The 17,566-nt window shown below is 36.3% G+C and overlaps 1 protein-coding gene across 3 annotated transcripts in view; it reads left to right on the top strand.

Moving 5' to 3' along the window:
* The window catches only part of LOC141911397 (arrestin red cell-like), a 113,278-nt gene that overhangs the window by 12,663 nt on the left and 83,049 nt on the right, over window positions 1-17,566 (top strand). The gene's annotated exons all lie outside the window — the stretch shown is intronic.

Genomic DNA, 17,566 nt, shown 5'->3' with positions numbered 1-17,566 from the left:
CAAATCATAGATTACCTTCGATATTTTACGATATAGACCACACAATTTTCGATTGGGCCTAGGCCTACCTACCTTTCTTACAATCATTGCAGAGAAAAACCCTGGCATTTTCCGTCAATATCTTGTTCAGATTTGGCACACACGTTTTATGGTACCATACAATACGGCAGGTCTGCGATTCACACAGAATTATATCCAGATCGTCTGAGTTGCATTTACAATAAATGTCGTTACAATCTGGCCCATCGTCCTCTGACATCGAAAGATTTTCAAAATCCGATTCGGAAAACCCGCTCGCAACGAAGTTAGCCGCCATGGTGTGGCGAGATTTGTTGGATTCGCAATTGTAAAAGCAATTTGCTATGGATGACAAATCCCGAAATTAGAACCTTGGATATAGGCTACATGATGAAGATTTAGTTGAAGATGATTTCATTCGGGACACACTTGGTGTATGTCTGAATTTGATTTTGCCTTGAAAGCTGACTTATACTGCTGTGAGTCTGAGTCACGATTACAATTAGAACAGACAGACATGTGACAGACTGCATGCCAGGTGACAAACTGGTTGTTTTTTAATCCATTAGTGGCAAGCAAGGATGTCTGAGCAAGGATTCATTAATTAATAATTAAGTGAACAAATGAGCAGATAGCCGTTTTGATTATTTTGGAAATTACCTAGAATCTATCATGGATTGATGTGTCCAGATATAATGATAAACTGTAGTCATCAAATTTTGAAGAATGAATAACTGCCAGGGACTCATAAGCCTATCATTTAAAAACATATATTGCAGGACAGCCTATTTAGCAATGAATGTATGAACACACACTGATTATTTGGTCCATTCCAAATTTGGCCCGTTGCAGGTAGGAACCCGTTTGGAACCCATAGTTAGAACAAGCAATTTTGGCCCGGGACAACTGGTCACACGCATGTGCGTTCAATAAGATAGAAAACCTATAAAGAACGCCTCATCTTGTATTAATTCTACACCAGGCTCTTCAAAGTTTAGATAGAATCTTCAAAGTTTAGATAGAAAGCTCAATCCACACTTCCAGATATGTTATGAAATGAGGGTTTTTCAGCATAGTTTCAATGTGAAAATGTATATCTCATGATTATCAGTAAAATAACATTTGTAATCCACAAAATGATAGGCCTACCTTGTTATTCATTCCCTGGCCAGGTCAGATAAAGTAACGGTATGAATTTAAGAAATAAGTTGCTGCCGGGTGGGCCTAAAGTTAATACCTTCTTTGCATGGGCTTGCATGCTTGCAAGCCCATATTGCTATCACACGGATTGATAACTTGCTTGGGGAGTCGATAACTTTCGTTAGAAACTTTATTGGGCTCTGATATTCACACGCATTTAATGCAGTAATAAAATCTAGGTTCCTTTCGTATATTGGCTATATCGGTTGTCGTTTTCATTGTTTTATGATTTTGTTTAATTGTTTTTGTTATTTTAGCAGCGCATACCAACCTTTGTTGAGTGTGCGTGATCAGTCTTGAAATTGGTATTCATGCGCAGCATAGTGCTGCCGACAATTCAAGCCATTCTTTATTGACACAAAATTTCACAATAAAACATTTACTTTCACGTTTTTAAAAAATTAGGTTAATTTTCTTTTACTTTCATTGGGTGCTTGCGTGAGTGGGCATTTGAAAAATCTCTGTATGAACATTTATATTTTTCAGTTTTTATATCTAATAAAACTTAAAACCGCTTTTCTGTAAAATAAATTCTGAATTGAATTGAAGACTGGTTCCCTGTCTCTTCTTCAAAGAGCCAGGGGGCGGTAGTCTATGGTGGCAATAAACTTTATCGGATGATCGTAGTGGATTGTGATTTGAAGGAAATGCAACTTATTCTTGCTAATTGTCTTTATTATTAAAAAAAAAAAAATCCTGGCTCCTATCTATTTTCGTGTTCTTCACCTGAAGTCACTCAAGTTAGTCACGTTTTTTCTTTGAGCTGTAAATCTTTCTATGCATAATCATTTCAACACAATCTGATAAGTAATCTAGCAATTATCAGCATGATGATAGATTCCGTTAACGTTTTTGGTCGGGCCAAATTTGGCCCGGGCCAAACAGGTTAGGGCCCATTTGGCACCGGTGTGAACAGTTGTTCCTGGCCAAAAATGCTTGTGTGATCGCTGCTCTTGTCTTGTATCTACTGAAGTTCCGGTACCCATAGCTAGTTTACTCCATGTGCATCGTCGAAATGATTGTGTAGGCTATATTTCTGTAGGCGTAGAGGGCTAAAAAATTATAACTTTAACCCTTTTTTCTTGAACAGAATAAGCAAAAATATATTTCGTAATTGGTTTTCGTTATGGTGCGCAAAGTTGAAAGCCGTGGGTTTCATATTTTTGGTTTACCTTTGTCAGCAGTATGAGGTTGGCATTGAGCCAATTCACGTAAAATCGCGGTACGTTTTTTTATGTGAGCATTTCTTTCATTGGTTCTCGGGTTAAACGACGTATAATCGATGCGATTGAAGACATGACGAACCTCTGTGGATGACATGGTCAACTTGCGTATAAAATTGCAATGACCTCGATTGGGGGGCGTCGTCTCTATGAGCGAATGTGATTGGCTGTTTTTATACTGGGAATTCCGGCGCTACTAAAATAATTATGGGCAAGCCATTTATGGCAAACGTTTCATTGGACTAGGTGCGAATTTTAAATGCTCATTGCTGGTGAGAATATAATTATTTCACATAGGCCTATCGCCATAGGTATTGTTTCGTTTTGATACCCGATGATTGTGTTCATTGAGATTGAAGTGAAGCTAGCGTTCACTACACAAGGCCTCCACGTGCGCAGGACGGGACTGCTAAACATTAGACTGTTGCACACTTAAACACACGCTCATACAGACTACTATATGGAGCTGCTGTAACGCTGCTTGGCGCATGCACGTTTGGTATGATAACAGGCTGAATAATCGTCGTAGCAGAAGATGAGCGCTGTGTTTTCTGTTTGATAGAATTTGGAATAAATTGTAATTTCTTGTGACCCGAAAATACTAAGCAGCAAACTTTAGGTTTAGGTCGAGGTCTGAATATTGTAGTGGTAAATTCCAGGATTTAAAACCATCTAATACTACACCCCGATGTTTTAGCTTCAGCGGCCATATATTGGGAGAGGTTTCGTTTCCAAGACTCAATATTCAGCCACCCTCTGATCCTAAGACATTATATGAATTTTATTTGAATATTTTTTCATATTGTGAAAAATAGTTTTTTGAAAATATAAAATAGTTTCCAATGCCGCGCCTACCTGTACCCTACGAAATTTTGGACGTAGACCATATACAAATGTTTATCTTTGGTCTTATTTGACTACAAAATAATTCTTTAAGAAAGATAAAATACAACATAAACTTCTAGAACTTTGAAATCACGAATTAAAAAGATTTTTTCAAGCAATGCCCTTACTCCAAACAACCTCTAGCTTTCAAGGTAAACCACACTTTGCCCATGGGCAATTTATTTGAGAAATTTACCAAAAAGTTTCCAATAATCGATTTATTTGAGCACGTTATTTTATGCAGCATCTTTAACGGTCCAAAATTACACATGTGAAAATTCAATGCTATTTGCGTCGGAAGAACTTTATATCGCCAAGATACGACGCTTTGTTCGGTAGTTATGGGCTTTCAAAGACGTAACCCCTCAAAATCTTGGTTATATAAAATTTGTGTTTACTCAGTTTTGATTTCCATGACGTCATAACATTGAATGAGGTGGGTCAGCTGGTGCGCGTTATTTCACAAACAAAATGGTGAACAATTAAATAGGTTGATATCATCATTTCTAGGGCGAATACTGATATTCAAGGTGTATGATATGACGATTTATTGTGTGCGATGTGTTCAATGATTCATCTAGTTTTGATATCCTGTGCATAAGGAAATGTTGCATCAAGATATCTGACAAAATTCTGGTTTCAAAATGCGGAAATTTACTTCCGTGTTCGCCACACGGCTGATTTACTGGTGATAGCATCAAATTTTTAGAGATGAGTCTGATATTTATACGACTGGAATACTTGGTTTATCATCACTAATTGAAATCATTTTATTGATGTTCGCATTAGCAATACATTTTGGAGCCTGATTATTTGTATTAGTATGTTAACTGTGGCACAGTGTTGGAAACAGTCGTGTACAGTCGCGTAGGCAATATCACCTTAAGGCAATATCACCTCAGACAATTTGTCTGAGTGAAAATGTAAACTACTTAAATCCTATCGTAAAATTATTAAAAACCATGATCCAGTTCCACAGTTGTGAGTTAAAGTTAACTCTGAGTTAAAATTAGTTCATTTTCAATGAGTTAACTCAATGAGTTTTAAGGACATTAGTTATACTGTATGGTCACCAGGGGGCGTTGAATAGTAGAATAACTTAGTTTTTCCTTATTAGATTGGTACCTATGCATATTTTGTTACCATGATCAATTGCAAAGTTGTAGTTTATGACATGTTCTATTATTGTGGTGAGTTTCAAGGTCATTGGGTTTGCATATGGTCACCAGGGGGCATTGAATAGTAGAATTACTTAGTATTTCCATATTAGATTGGTAACGAGGCATATTTTGTTATCACAATCAATTACAAAATTGTAGCAGTTGACATGTTCTATGATTGTAGTGAGTTTCAAGGTCATTGGTTTTTGTATATGGTCACCAGGGGGTGTTGAATATTGAAATTGTTAGATTGTTGAGCATTGGAAACCACTTCCCAAGTGGGCATGGTGTCCCTGGACCCCTTGTTACGTATGACAATTTGCATGCTTGGAATTGAAATATATAAAACCTCAATCCTTCCTGGAAGTGTCGCCATTTTTAGTTCGACTGATCTCAATGTACTTTTCAACCTACAAGCCCTCACTTAATAAACCCCCTAAATTTCCTCGCTTCTATTTATTTGAGTTGACCTTGTAACCTGAACTACAATGAATGTGATTGGCTGTTTGTGGGATGTACGGGAAATTCCGGGGATTTCAGCGTTTCTGATGTAATTGGGAAAGCCCATTGGGAAAGCCTAATGTGAAACCCAAAACAAAATGGCGAGCATTTTTATTCGACAGGTATCGTTCGTTTGCTTATAATTTGTTCGTTGTCACGAATATAAGCGAGTAGGCTATTTAATTCAGTATCTGAACTAGCAAGTATGACTATACCGATGGCGGGGGTCTTCCAAGTCGGTATTTATTTGTATATTTAAGAAAAAAATCATAGCCGGTATTTGTTTAGATTTCTAGAAAAAAAAAGTCTGTATATGTTTGTATTTTTTGACATTTTGTGGATGGATGGATTCTGACTTGTGAAATTTCGGTCAATCTAATACTGCGTCGCTAGTACATTTGTATATACGCTCGTAAGCAGTCAGCCGTGTGTGTTTCGAATATAGGTTACAGTATATGGCTGCGCTTGTTAGCAATCACCTGAGCGAGACTATGTATAGCACAGTGACTCGGCAATGATAGTATACACAGCACTCTCACACAATCGCAGGTGCATAATTGTCAGCCTCATACATCTTCAATCCAAATTAATCTATATTTAGTATAATATTTTTGACAATATATGCACTCAATGATTTAATGGTGAGCCCAAATTAATCTATATTTAGTATAATATTTTTGACAATATATGCACTCAATGATTTAATAGTGAACCACAGGGCCATTGGACCTTTATTTATATTTTTTTTCTTGTTTAATTTTCAATGAAATGAATTTTTGCATACCGGTAGCCTACGTGACAGATTTTTTGCTTCACACAAGTTTAATGAGCCACTGGACCATTGGTCCTTTATTTTTGAAATTGAATCAGAATTAGTCTGTAGATATATGGTAATTTAGATTTTGTTCATGCAGATGATATTAATTTTGTCTTGGATTTAGAGAATATATTTTCATTTATTTAAGATTTTTAATTCAAAGCACTTAATTAGTATTTTCACGTGATTGAATCATTACTTCCCATTCTAATGGCGTTTCTTTGATATTTACTGAAGCTTATTTTAAGCCACGCTAGTTAGGAATTATCCTGAACATGTTGTTCGCAATCTAGGCGTGTTTTTCGACAAGTCAAGTCACTAGCTATGGCTTCGCATGTTACAGTTGTCACTAAATTATGTAATTATCACTTGCGGAATATTTGTCGCATTAGGAGTTACCTGTCTAAAGATGCTGCTCGGTTAATTGTTCATTCTCTAGTTACCTCAAGGTTAGACTACTGTAATGCGTTACTGTTTGGAATTCCAGATCATCAATTACGTTTACAAAGAGTTCAAAATTCAGCAGCTAGAATCATTACTAGGAGGAAACATAGGTAACACATTACTCCTGTGTTAAAGATTTGCATTGGTTACCAATTAGATACTGTATAGTGTACAGAATAGCTTTATTCGTTTTCCGTGCTTTACATAACCAGGCTCCAAACTATCTCGTAAACATGCTTCAGATATACCAACCTACCAGTCCTGAAGATCATCTATAAGTCACAATTTACTTGTAGTGCCACGTACTTTTAACAGATTTGGTGATAGATCTTTTACTAAGTTTTAGGAGTTAATGCTCCTGATGTGTGGAATATTTTACCAAGTTCTCTTAGATCGATTGAAAAGGTTAAATGTTTTAAAAGATCATTGAAAACACACTTTTTTAAGCAGACTTTTAGTTGTTAATTTTACAATGTCGTTGATTCGTACTTTAATTGGGTTCTCGCACGATTTTATGTATGGCTTTAATCTTTTTAATGTATTTCTTTGTAAGTGCCTTGGAGCCTTTTTTAAATAGTTGAATAGTTGATGTACCCATGAAAATTGGGAAAAACAGGAAGGTGGGAATGATGTAACATCTGGCAATCAAACTAGACCTACAGGCGTACTTGAATAGTATTTGACAAACAGTAAGAACTTCGTACCATATCCTATAATTTTCAGTGGAAAATTGTTTTTGAATAAAAACATAAAAATGGAAATATATGCCTGATGGAAATATATCATACTTCATACTTTTTTATGGAATAAATAAAAATAAAATGCCGCCTGGTTCACTTTTGGCATACAGTTTTCCATAATAAATGAGAAACAAGGTATCATTTCCAACTTTAGCGAAAGATAATTAATATCGTCATAGTTCTGAATAATAAATTGTAAGTTTGACACCCTCTCACATATCAGTTTGTTTATGTCAAATTTTGCTTATGTCAACTCTAGTCATCATTTATGAATATCTAATGAACATTTTTGAGACAGATAAGACAAAACCGAGCGGAATAGGGTTAGAGTTGAAGTTAGAGATATACCGAATAAGTTCTGAAACTGAAAAGGGCCAACCTACGAGTCGTATGCTCCAGATACTTTAGCAAAAAGGCCGACCTGCGAGTCGCATGCTTGGTCATACATTGAATAACTAATAATCAGGATTCAGATTTAAAGAGACGTTCGACAAGGATTGCCCCACAGCTTTCTATACTCTCTTCAAATTATGCACAGTATCAACTTGTCGACCAGCATGAAAATGCAACTTTCTGCTGATTGTGGTATCGGAGGAGAATAAAGGATCGTCTATTCGTTTCAGATGTCTCGGAATCCCAGCAGGAGACTTTGTTGAGGAATAATGCCAATGGGAAATAGGGCAGTTAATGGAAAATACACCTTCATCCTATCATGAGATATTGTGAATTTGCACTGATGACAAGTTTTCCGGATTGTTAAATGTTCAGAAGTACACGAAACAATAAGACCCTAGTGCAAAATGTTACAATGGGACATCTCAGTCAAATTGATTTTAACAATTATTCATCAGATTCAATCAACCGCTTTGGAAACTATGAGGCATTGCAATAGCAATGCACCAATTATATGTAATGTAAATTTGAATTTTGATCGTGAGGTTAGATCAGAAATTACTGTCAAAAGATCCTAATGATTGCAATTAGATTTATCAGCATGGTATAGATTCACTGCTATTCAAGCATTGTTGACTCATGGGCATCTTTGATTTCAAGTATACATTATGTCTACAACATAATATAATCATTCAACATTGAATGGCTTTGTTCAACCTTTATGAAGATATTCAATTATTGAGTTTCTAGAAGATCTTATACTCAGCTGTTGGAAAAAATGCCACCGGTAAAAGTGCCACCAACGATTTTTTTTTTCAACAGTTTAAAATGAACAAATAATGATAATAATTCCACAGTTTTTTTTTGAGACAGACTAATAATTTGTAAGATTAACAAGTAATGTACATTTTTAGCCCACTTGTGACTTAAATCCCAGTGAGCTATTGCGTTCACTTTTCGTCTGTTTGTCCGTCCGTAGACTGAATCCAGTTATTTTTGGAAGTTTTGAAGACGCTTCAAGGTAATGTCTTGATATTTACAGGGTTCGTCGCGGGCAGTGAAAGCAGTGAATAGCAGCGAATTGAAAAAAATCTATTCACAGCTGTTAATAGCAGTGAATTTTTTAGAAAGGCAGTGGAAATGGGAAAGGGGGCAGTGAATTTTTAAATGTGTTCAATTTTGTCTGAGATTGGCAATTTTAAAATGTCACGAGAAATTTCGTTGAGTTTCGAACAAAAAAATATACAGACGATGTCATGCCGACGGCAATTCAATTTCATTTTATTCATTGGTGTTGTGACTATCGATGTGCCAACCAATTCAATTCAATTTTATTCACGAGTTCATTTTTATGGTTGCCATTGCTACCAGGTCCAGGCACCTGTTTCACAAAATTGCAAATGGCGGTGGTTTGCGTTCGGATTTTTTAAAAATCTCTGGCCCGTTACACTGTGGGAAAATGTACATTTCAAGATTCATGGCTTCATCATCCGGAGTACCGTAACTGGATTGAACGTGTTCCGAATTGTATTCATAAGTTTAGATGTAGAATTTGCATGAAATCGAACGAACTTGGAGCCGGTGGAAGTATTATGCGAATATAATTAGTAAGTGCTTTTTGGTTCTTCAGCGGGTGTTTGATTGTTTTGGCTCTATCCGTAGTCTTGTTTTGGCTCTATCCGTAGTCTTTTGGTAACATGTCTTTACTAGGTAGCCAAATGGCAGTGAATTTGACTTGGCATCATTGGCAGTGAATAGCAGTGAATTTTTGTCAGCAGTGACACAATGAACCCTGTATTTAGTCTATACAAGTATCTACCCTAGACACATCTTCAGCTCAAAAACTGGCCCTGTCAGAATCAAGATGGCCGACTGGCAGCCATTGTTCACCATAATCAGCACTTTTTATGCGTTTTTGAACTTTTTGAGGGAAATTTTGAAGACCCCTTGATCAATTACCTTGATCTTTCGTATATATTTGAACCCCCATCCCCCCAGGGCCATCAGCATAACTTGGGTCGATCGGACTCAAGATGGTCATCGTAGGACCTTTTAAGTGCCCAAAAATATCAATTTTGGGCCGAATTCTGAGTCCTGAAGCTTCCTACTGGTTTGCCATTTCTCATTGCAATTGCTGATGGGTATTCTTCGGAAAGGGATGTTTTATACCTGAGACAGGTATTTTTGATCAGCCAATTATGACGCAGTTGGTGGCCATCTTGGTGTCATCAGTACTCATTCGTAGGTGGGAAAACGTTTTTCGACACAATGTTGATACCTAAGCATATTTTTATACGACAATGAATGAGAAAGTTGTAGCTTATAACGTGTTCTATGATTGTGGTGAGTTTCAAGTTCATTGGTTTTTGTATATGGCCACCAGGGGTGTTGAATAATACAATATCTTTGTATTACTTTTTAATATTTGTACCAATACATATTTTTTTACCACAATCAATTGCAAAGTTGTAGCTCATGACATCGTCCATGATTGTGGTGAGTTTAAAGGAAATTAGTTATTCTATGGTCACCAGGGGCATTGAATAGTAGAATAACCTAGTATTTCCATATAATATTGGTACCTAGGCATATTTTGTTACCATGATCAATTGCAAAGTTGTAGTTCATGACATGTTCTATGATTGTAGTGAGTTACAGGGTTATTGGGTTTTGAATATGGTCACCAGTGGGCGTTGAATAGTAGAATAACTTAGTATTTCCATATTAAATTGGTAACGAGGTATATTTTGTTATCACAATAAATTACAAAATCATGGCTGCTGACATGTTCTATGATTGTGGTGAGTTTCAAGGTCATTGGTTTTTGTATATGGTCACCAGGGGGCATTGAATATTGAAATTGTTAGATTGTTGAGCATTTGAAACCACTTCCCAAGTGGGCATGGGGTCCCTGGACCTAGTTTGATTAACAAGTAACATACAATGATTTTTTTAATGTCTAAACAAACAAAATGATAATAATTCCACAGTTTATTTTCACACAGACTAATAATTTGTTACGGAGTTAGGATTAGAGTTAAGGTCAAATTTGCATCGAAACTTGAACTGATTGATAATGGAAATATACAACATAATAGTTCTATAATGGGAAATATACAACATAAAACCAGCCACAAACTAAAGAAATTTAAAGTGGGGAAACTTAGGGATACTAAAATATAGCCAAATACAATAGTAAGTTGGAAATTCAATAGAAACATCATTGACAAAATGACTGATAATTACAGTCAACTTAAATCTATGTATGTAAATAATTTTTTCCCGGTGGCATTTTTTCCTTCTATACAAAAAGTGGCATTTCTAACGGTGGCATTTTTTCCTATGTAGCAAGATTTGGTGACATTTTTACCTACAATCGGTCATAACTGTAAGCAGCTGAGTTGAGTAAAAAGCTGAAAATACATGAATCGAATGTGTACAATCTCCTGCCATATTAATACTATTAAAATTTATAGAGCCATTTTCTAAATTTGACCTTAAGGGTGCGGTTTACAAGTGGTGCTTTTAAAATGCTACTAGTCCTACAATCATCTGATCATGACGAAACTTGGTATCATGCAGATACTATGGGCAAAGGGCTAAAAAGTTAGAGCCGTTTTCCGAATTTGATCACTAGGGCGTGCTGTGCAAATGTTCCTTGTAAAATCGCTGCTTGTTTACTGTACAAAAGCAACAATCAAAAACAACAATAAAGCTATTTTAGATTGTAATTGAATTTTGTTAGCCCATCCTCGCTTGCCAGAGTTTTGATTGCCTGGAGAAGCTCATGCCTAAACCAACCATAGACGCAAACCCTTCAACCCATCAATTATTATACCGCCCAAGATTTCTTTGATGAACAGTTTGCCGCTCCGCGTCCTCAAGTCTAGCCAATTCTTCGGATGTTTTATTTTTCTCCGGTAGGTTCACTCTATCAATACCACACTGGTTAGATCTATAGCGGCCGCTAAGAGGCAACCTCTCCGCCCAATAAATCATGGGCAGTGTAATAGACCAATAAGGTAATCAAACCCTAGCAAGCGAGGATACTTTTAGGCTACTCAAGTTATTGAAGTAATGTAACAATAATGGTATATTTTAGCTATCGTTTTGAATCTAAATTTATGTTGTCTAATTTGTCTTATTTGAGTGAAAACACAATTCTGGATGGGATAGGCCTGCAATAGCAGTCAAGGCATAGGTGGTAATTGACATATTCAAGATCACATCCCGTGAAATAGCCAATTAGAACTTGTAATAGTGTTAACTGCAAGAGGGTAGGAGAGTCATAGGAGAAGAGGGAACTTCAATTCACTAATGAAATTGACGTCCTATAAGTATTCTGAAAACAATGATCACGAACGGTAACATCACTAAGTATAGGCTGCTGCAGTTAGTCTTCATATCTAGCAATTGATGCTTTGTGGTAGACTAAAGTATTTTGAATTGACTTGATACCTTTCTAGTATCGGCGACAAGGAGAAACGCTGAAATTTGCGGATGCTAATTAATATGACTGCCAATGCGGCACACATTGAATGGACCTGACCAATTCAATTCAATACAAGAGAATGCGTACAACAAAATAAACCTTTTGAATATCCAAAGAGAATTCATTTCCACAGACAAGACAACAAAGTGAAATTATTTGAAATGCACACATATTGCATTTTTTACTGTTGTATCCGTGTGTACAAGTCAAAATGACTGGCATTCTGTATTTTAGTTTGAACATGTTATTTCGTGATTAAATGCCGAGTCCAGATATTTTTTCCCCAGGGGGGTGGGAGTAAGGAATACCTGAAGCGACATAGCGATTGCCAATCACTAGTAGTATATTCCCACTGGTGTTGTCTGATATAAGTAATTAGGGTTTTCTGTTTCTTCACAGAAAACCCTATTGATATTCGCATGATTATTAGGGTTCTTGCTGCTTTCGCAGAAACCCTCTTGTAATTCTGTTGATTAGCCTATTATTATTATTATAATAAATTTTCCACTTTCCAGCCAAAATTTTTTCATAAAATGTAACTCCTCTCAGATTCGACCACTAACAGCTTATAAACGTAATTTTCATTTCTGTCAGAAATATAACTCAGTGCCTGACCATTTCGAATTTGCGTATAGTAATTTATTATGAATTTATTCCGTGTAATTACCGGGTCTAAACAGCGACAAGAATAACGCAAAGCATTATCATCCATTGATAAAGTACATCCCGCAAAGCCTACAAATTACTGCGGACAATATGCAGCCAACATGGTGGATGGTTGAAATCATTATTAGCTTAATTGAATCGCAAATTTATGTCGAGTTTTAGGACTTTGATGAACTATGATCCCTAGAATGAGTCAATTGATTAATTCTATTAGTAAATCAATTTACGTTGGCTACATTTCCTGAAGATTTCTGGCTCAAATCAACGTAATATGGACAGAAATGGTAGGGATTTTCCTATGGAATTTTACTTCTGCGTTCACTTGACTACTCGGGTCGATGACGACAGCTGAGTTTATGCAATTTAAGGTGAGAATCCACTAACCAGGGAATGTTAGACATGATTTCTTGGTCTAACTGCAGTTGAGGTTACCTTTCCACTGGGTGGTGCTGTGATATGAGTACATATGATAGCAAATGAGTACTCGGCAAAGCAATGATCATTGTTGGCTACCTACTACTTGCCTAATGCCTAGCTTTTTTGGGGGATTCGCCTAGAATAGATTAGGCCTTTAATGTAGTGTGTAGAGCCATTGGAAAGCCTTAGTAGTTAGTAAGGGACTGGTTTACATTTATGTAGGCCTATACGACTATCTATTTGGACCGTAACCAGATCCGGCAACATATACTCGATGAAGCAATGATCATCGTTGGCTAGCAACTTAACACCTAGCTTTTTGGGGGATACGCCTAGAATAGATTTAGGCCCTAAATGTAGCGCGTAAAGCCAGTGGAAAGCCTAAGTAGTTGGTAAGGGGCTGGCTTACACTCGTGTGTACGACTATGTATTTCGATTCTTTCTTTCCAGCTATTATTATTCATGGAATGAACTGGTCACTACGGTCTTCAATTCCTTTGCCGATTCTTGCAGCTGGTGGGAATATATTTAAACCACAGTGTGCAAGTGTACGTTTCAAATTAAGCGTCTCAGATGCTGTTAGTACTTGACGTTTTGTGTAATTGTTTTTTTCTAATGTCATGTTTAAAATATTTGGATCAGTAATCAGTCCTGCTAGTGTACATGCAGAATTGGATTCATTGTTATTATGGGATGATAATTTACGAGCATCAAGAGTCCTACGATATACCCTTGATATGAAGCTTTTAAAAATTTATCAGAGACTTGTTTTGGAGTAAACCGTATAGCCCTTAAAATACCGAATCCACATGGCTTAATGGTCGGTGTCTATGCTCTGCGAGACAGTTGTAATAGATGTTTCACGGCAAACGCACGATTTAAATATTATACTTTCTTTCGCTCCTCTATTATATTACATAGCTGAGTAATTCTTACATTAGATTGCTTATTTACAGGTGGAAAGAGGTCAGATGGCATGAAAATCGACTGTGACTGACTAAAGCGTTGAGGTTTCAAAAGATGTCGCCAAAATGCTTGTATCATCATGGGTAGACAAATTATCCGATGATAAATGAAAACTTCACCTTGTTGATCGTCAGTTGATTTAGCTGTAATTATTTCGTCTGGATCAATCGACACATAATTCATTTCAAAATCTATGTTCAGTAGAATTTCTTTCAATAAAATAAGAATCTATTTGACTAATTATTTACTAATGTATTCAGGAGTGAATGGTAGGGATTTTTAATTGATCTCAAAACCAGAGAAAGCATTCTTCAAAAATTCAGAAATTCCTAGACTCATAATCAAATTCTGTGAAGTCATTTAAGGTCTTTTGCTCGAATCAAGCCAAGGGCTCAGGTGGCTAAAATTCAATTCCTCACTGTCCTATAATGCCGAGTACGACGGAGTTTACACACTGAAAAACGTTGCGCTGTGTAAGTGTAATTTGGATAAGTCAGCAATATAATGACGGCCCTGGCTCCATCTGAGACATAAACAAGTTGGACTGTATTGCTTCGATGCTTTGACAAATGGTCATATGTTATGGGCTAGAATTATTTCGATGAAATCTTCGTACGCTTCCCAGTTCGACCTATGAACCAATTAGGCAGAAACCCGTTATCGCTGCTATGCAGCTATATTTATTATTATTGTTATTTTTTTCCATACTTTTTTGTCAAAAGTACAGGCTTTTTTACATTACCGAACGCCTACCGCACGTTTCTTGCCACGTCGATTATCAATTCAAGCATAAATTAACAAATTTATTACCGAAAGATTGCACATTCAGCCGCGGTTTTTAAAAACTAGTTTTAACAAAAGCCCATTTTCCTCATCAAATCATATTACCGATACTCAGGAAATTTACTACTTTAGATTTTAAAAGCACTGTCGAGCTATTTTTCTTTACTAAATTAACCGTGTATTTACTAAGATTAATCATTAGAGTACCGGGGAGTCGTAGGCCTAAACTAAACACGCCGAAGAGATATAGTGGAGAAAAGCTGTTGTGTCGACGAGGTATCAAAATAAAAGAATATATTACTTTATTCGGCCGCTCCTATAGTACATACCGAACTTTGTCAAATGCACAAGGTATTTACTAAAATAAATACAAATGTAAATGTAAATACAATATCATTGTACGCGACCTTTAGGCTTTAGGCCTATAGGTACTGAGCTTTACTGTATCAAACAAACCCAGTATAATTGTTGCGTTTATTAATGTACTCATTGGATTGAATTTCAAAACAAAATTTGAAATAAAATTCAGGCAAGAAATTCAATAGGCCTACAACCAATCTCTCCGGATTTTAGGCCTACGCTTACATAGACCAACATAGACTAGTAGCGTAGCCTCTATGAGGTTAAAACTAAGTTCACTGTAAAGGAGGAATCAGATTTATTAAAATGCATGTTAATAAGTGATTAACTGGTTCTGACTTCTTAATGATCAATCACAATTATCAATTTTATTGGCAAAAATGAAGATTTAAAAAAAATATCGTTTGAGCAGACAGCTTTATTAAGCCAGACTTTTCCTTTGAATTTTTTCATCATTGATGAAACTGGTATTTCATGTCACTGCGACCGCAAGTGACGATTGCGTCGCAATGACTCATCGACCTATGCTCCCTTGCGACGGGTTGTGACTGTCAGCGATCCAGTCACAAGGAGTCGCACATGTTCTACTCTCTGTGACGCGACGCAACACGACCGTGGCAAGTGACCTACGCGCTCTTGCGATGGCAGAAACTAGTCGCACACAGTCACTGAAAATCGTGTTGCAACCAACTTGCGCCCACACTTGCGACGCAACGCGAGGAGCGCGTCGCAAGGCTGACCTACATTCAGCTTTAAGTTACTGCGGTGCCCTAGAAAGATCTTTTTTTGCGTCAGGACAAAAGATTTTTTGTTCGAAGCAATAATATTTCATTCGATTGAACCAATTTGAAAAAATCGTTAGAACAAAGTTGTGTCAGTTCGAACAAACTTTTTTGTCCAACGAAAGATTTTTCGTTAGAACAATTGTGTAATCGATTAAGAGTCGTTTTAATTTGAACAAAATTTTCTTGTCAGAACATTACGTTGTTTGGTCGAAACAAGTATATTGTAAAAAGTTTTTGGTTCAACCAAAAGTATATAGTATTTCGTTCAATCGAACAGAATTGTTTTCATTCAAAATTTCATTCAAACATTCGTTCGAACGAAATTGTTTTCACTCAACAAAATTTTTTGTCAGGACAAAAAGTTTTTCATTTCAACAATAACAGCTTTTTATTCGATTTTCTTGTCAGAGCGAAGAAAAGTTTTCCTTCGAACAAAAAGCGTATTGTTTGATCAAACAGAATTGTTTTCATTTGAACAAGATTTCAGAGCATTGAGTTTTTATTTGTTCGAGCAGATACATTGTTTCATCGAAGCATTTTTCGTCCCAAAAAGCAAAATTTTGGTGAAACTAAATAGTCTTTTCATTTAAATAATGAGTAATCTTTATTCAAACAGAATAATCTTCTCATTCGAACATAAAGAATAATCTGAATCTGGGTTTTCTTTGTATCCAATATCCATATCATGACTTTTAGGTTGAAGCCCATCATCCATGTTTCCGGCCATGTACGGCACACAGCTTGTTTAGGTTGGTTTTGAAATTTACTTGGTCCGGTACATTTTGGTTTACTGAGTTTGTCATTTATCAGGACAGTAAAGAGAAGATGACTTAGGATACTACCATGCGTGACTCCACTAGTTAGACGGACTTATTCCAAGATGAGGCGTTCCGTTGATTTCGGCCACCTGTTTTCATTCAGATATAACTGCTGAGCCATTTGAGCGACCTATCATTGATAATGTTTCCTAGTGGCTTGTTTAGCAATGGCTGATATTGTACCTTATCAAAGGCTTTGTCAAAATCCATAAAGACTAATTATGACTTACAGTCTACAGCCTTCAGTGTCAAGTAAAGCCATCTGGTCCAGTTGTCCATGGTTTCAAGTAGGTCTAATTGACTGTTTGTCGACCTTCCTTTTATAAAGCTGTGTTGACCGTTGAACAGGATTCTAAAACTGTGCAGAAAACCTGTTATCGCTGCTTTGCAGCTATATTTTAAAGTTTGAAATAGGATATAGCCTACAGTACATAGAATCTGCCTGTTCAGAATCGACCGTGATATTTTCATCAGAATTCAACATTTCATTTAAAAGCTTTTAGAAATGTCAAATCTTATAGATTTTATGTAAAAATGTGGAAAATTTGCCAAAGAATAAACATCATAATTCCAATAAGGTTTTCTGCGATCTGCAGAAAACCCTAGATATTTTGCATTCAATGTTGTTGAAAAGTCTTGGGGATTTTTGTCTTCTTCGAAGATTTGGGATTTTTATCCAGTTATGAAATTAAATGCTCGTCAATATATATTGTCTTAATCAAACTTAGGTAATGATGCAAGGGGCACATTACACCATAGTGAGATTGATTGACTAGAGTTGGCTTTTTTCCCCTTTGGGATCATTCATTTATTACGTACGCATAAAATTTGAATATTTCATCCGCCCCTCCCCTCTGCACGCAAAATTGGTAATTTTTTCATATACATTAAGCATACG

Source organism: Tubulanus polymorphus, chromosome 9 (assembly GCF_964204645.1).
Source record: "Tubulanus polymorphus chromosome 9, tnTubPoly1.2, whole genome shotgun sequence".
NCBI classification, from domain to species: Eukaryota; Metazoa; Nemertea; class Palaeonemertea; order Tubulaniformes; family Tubulanidae; genus Tubulanus; species Tubulanus polymorphus.
Note: the sequence above shows the minus strand (reverse complement) of the source record. Positions and strands in the feature narration are given on the sequence as shown.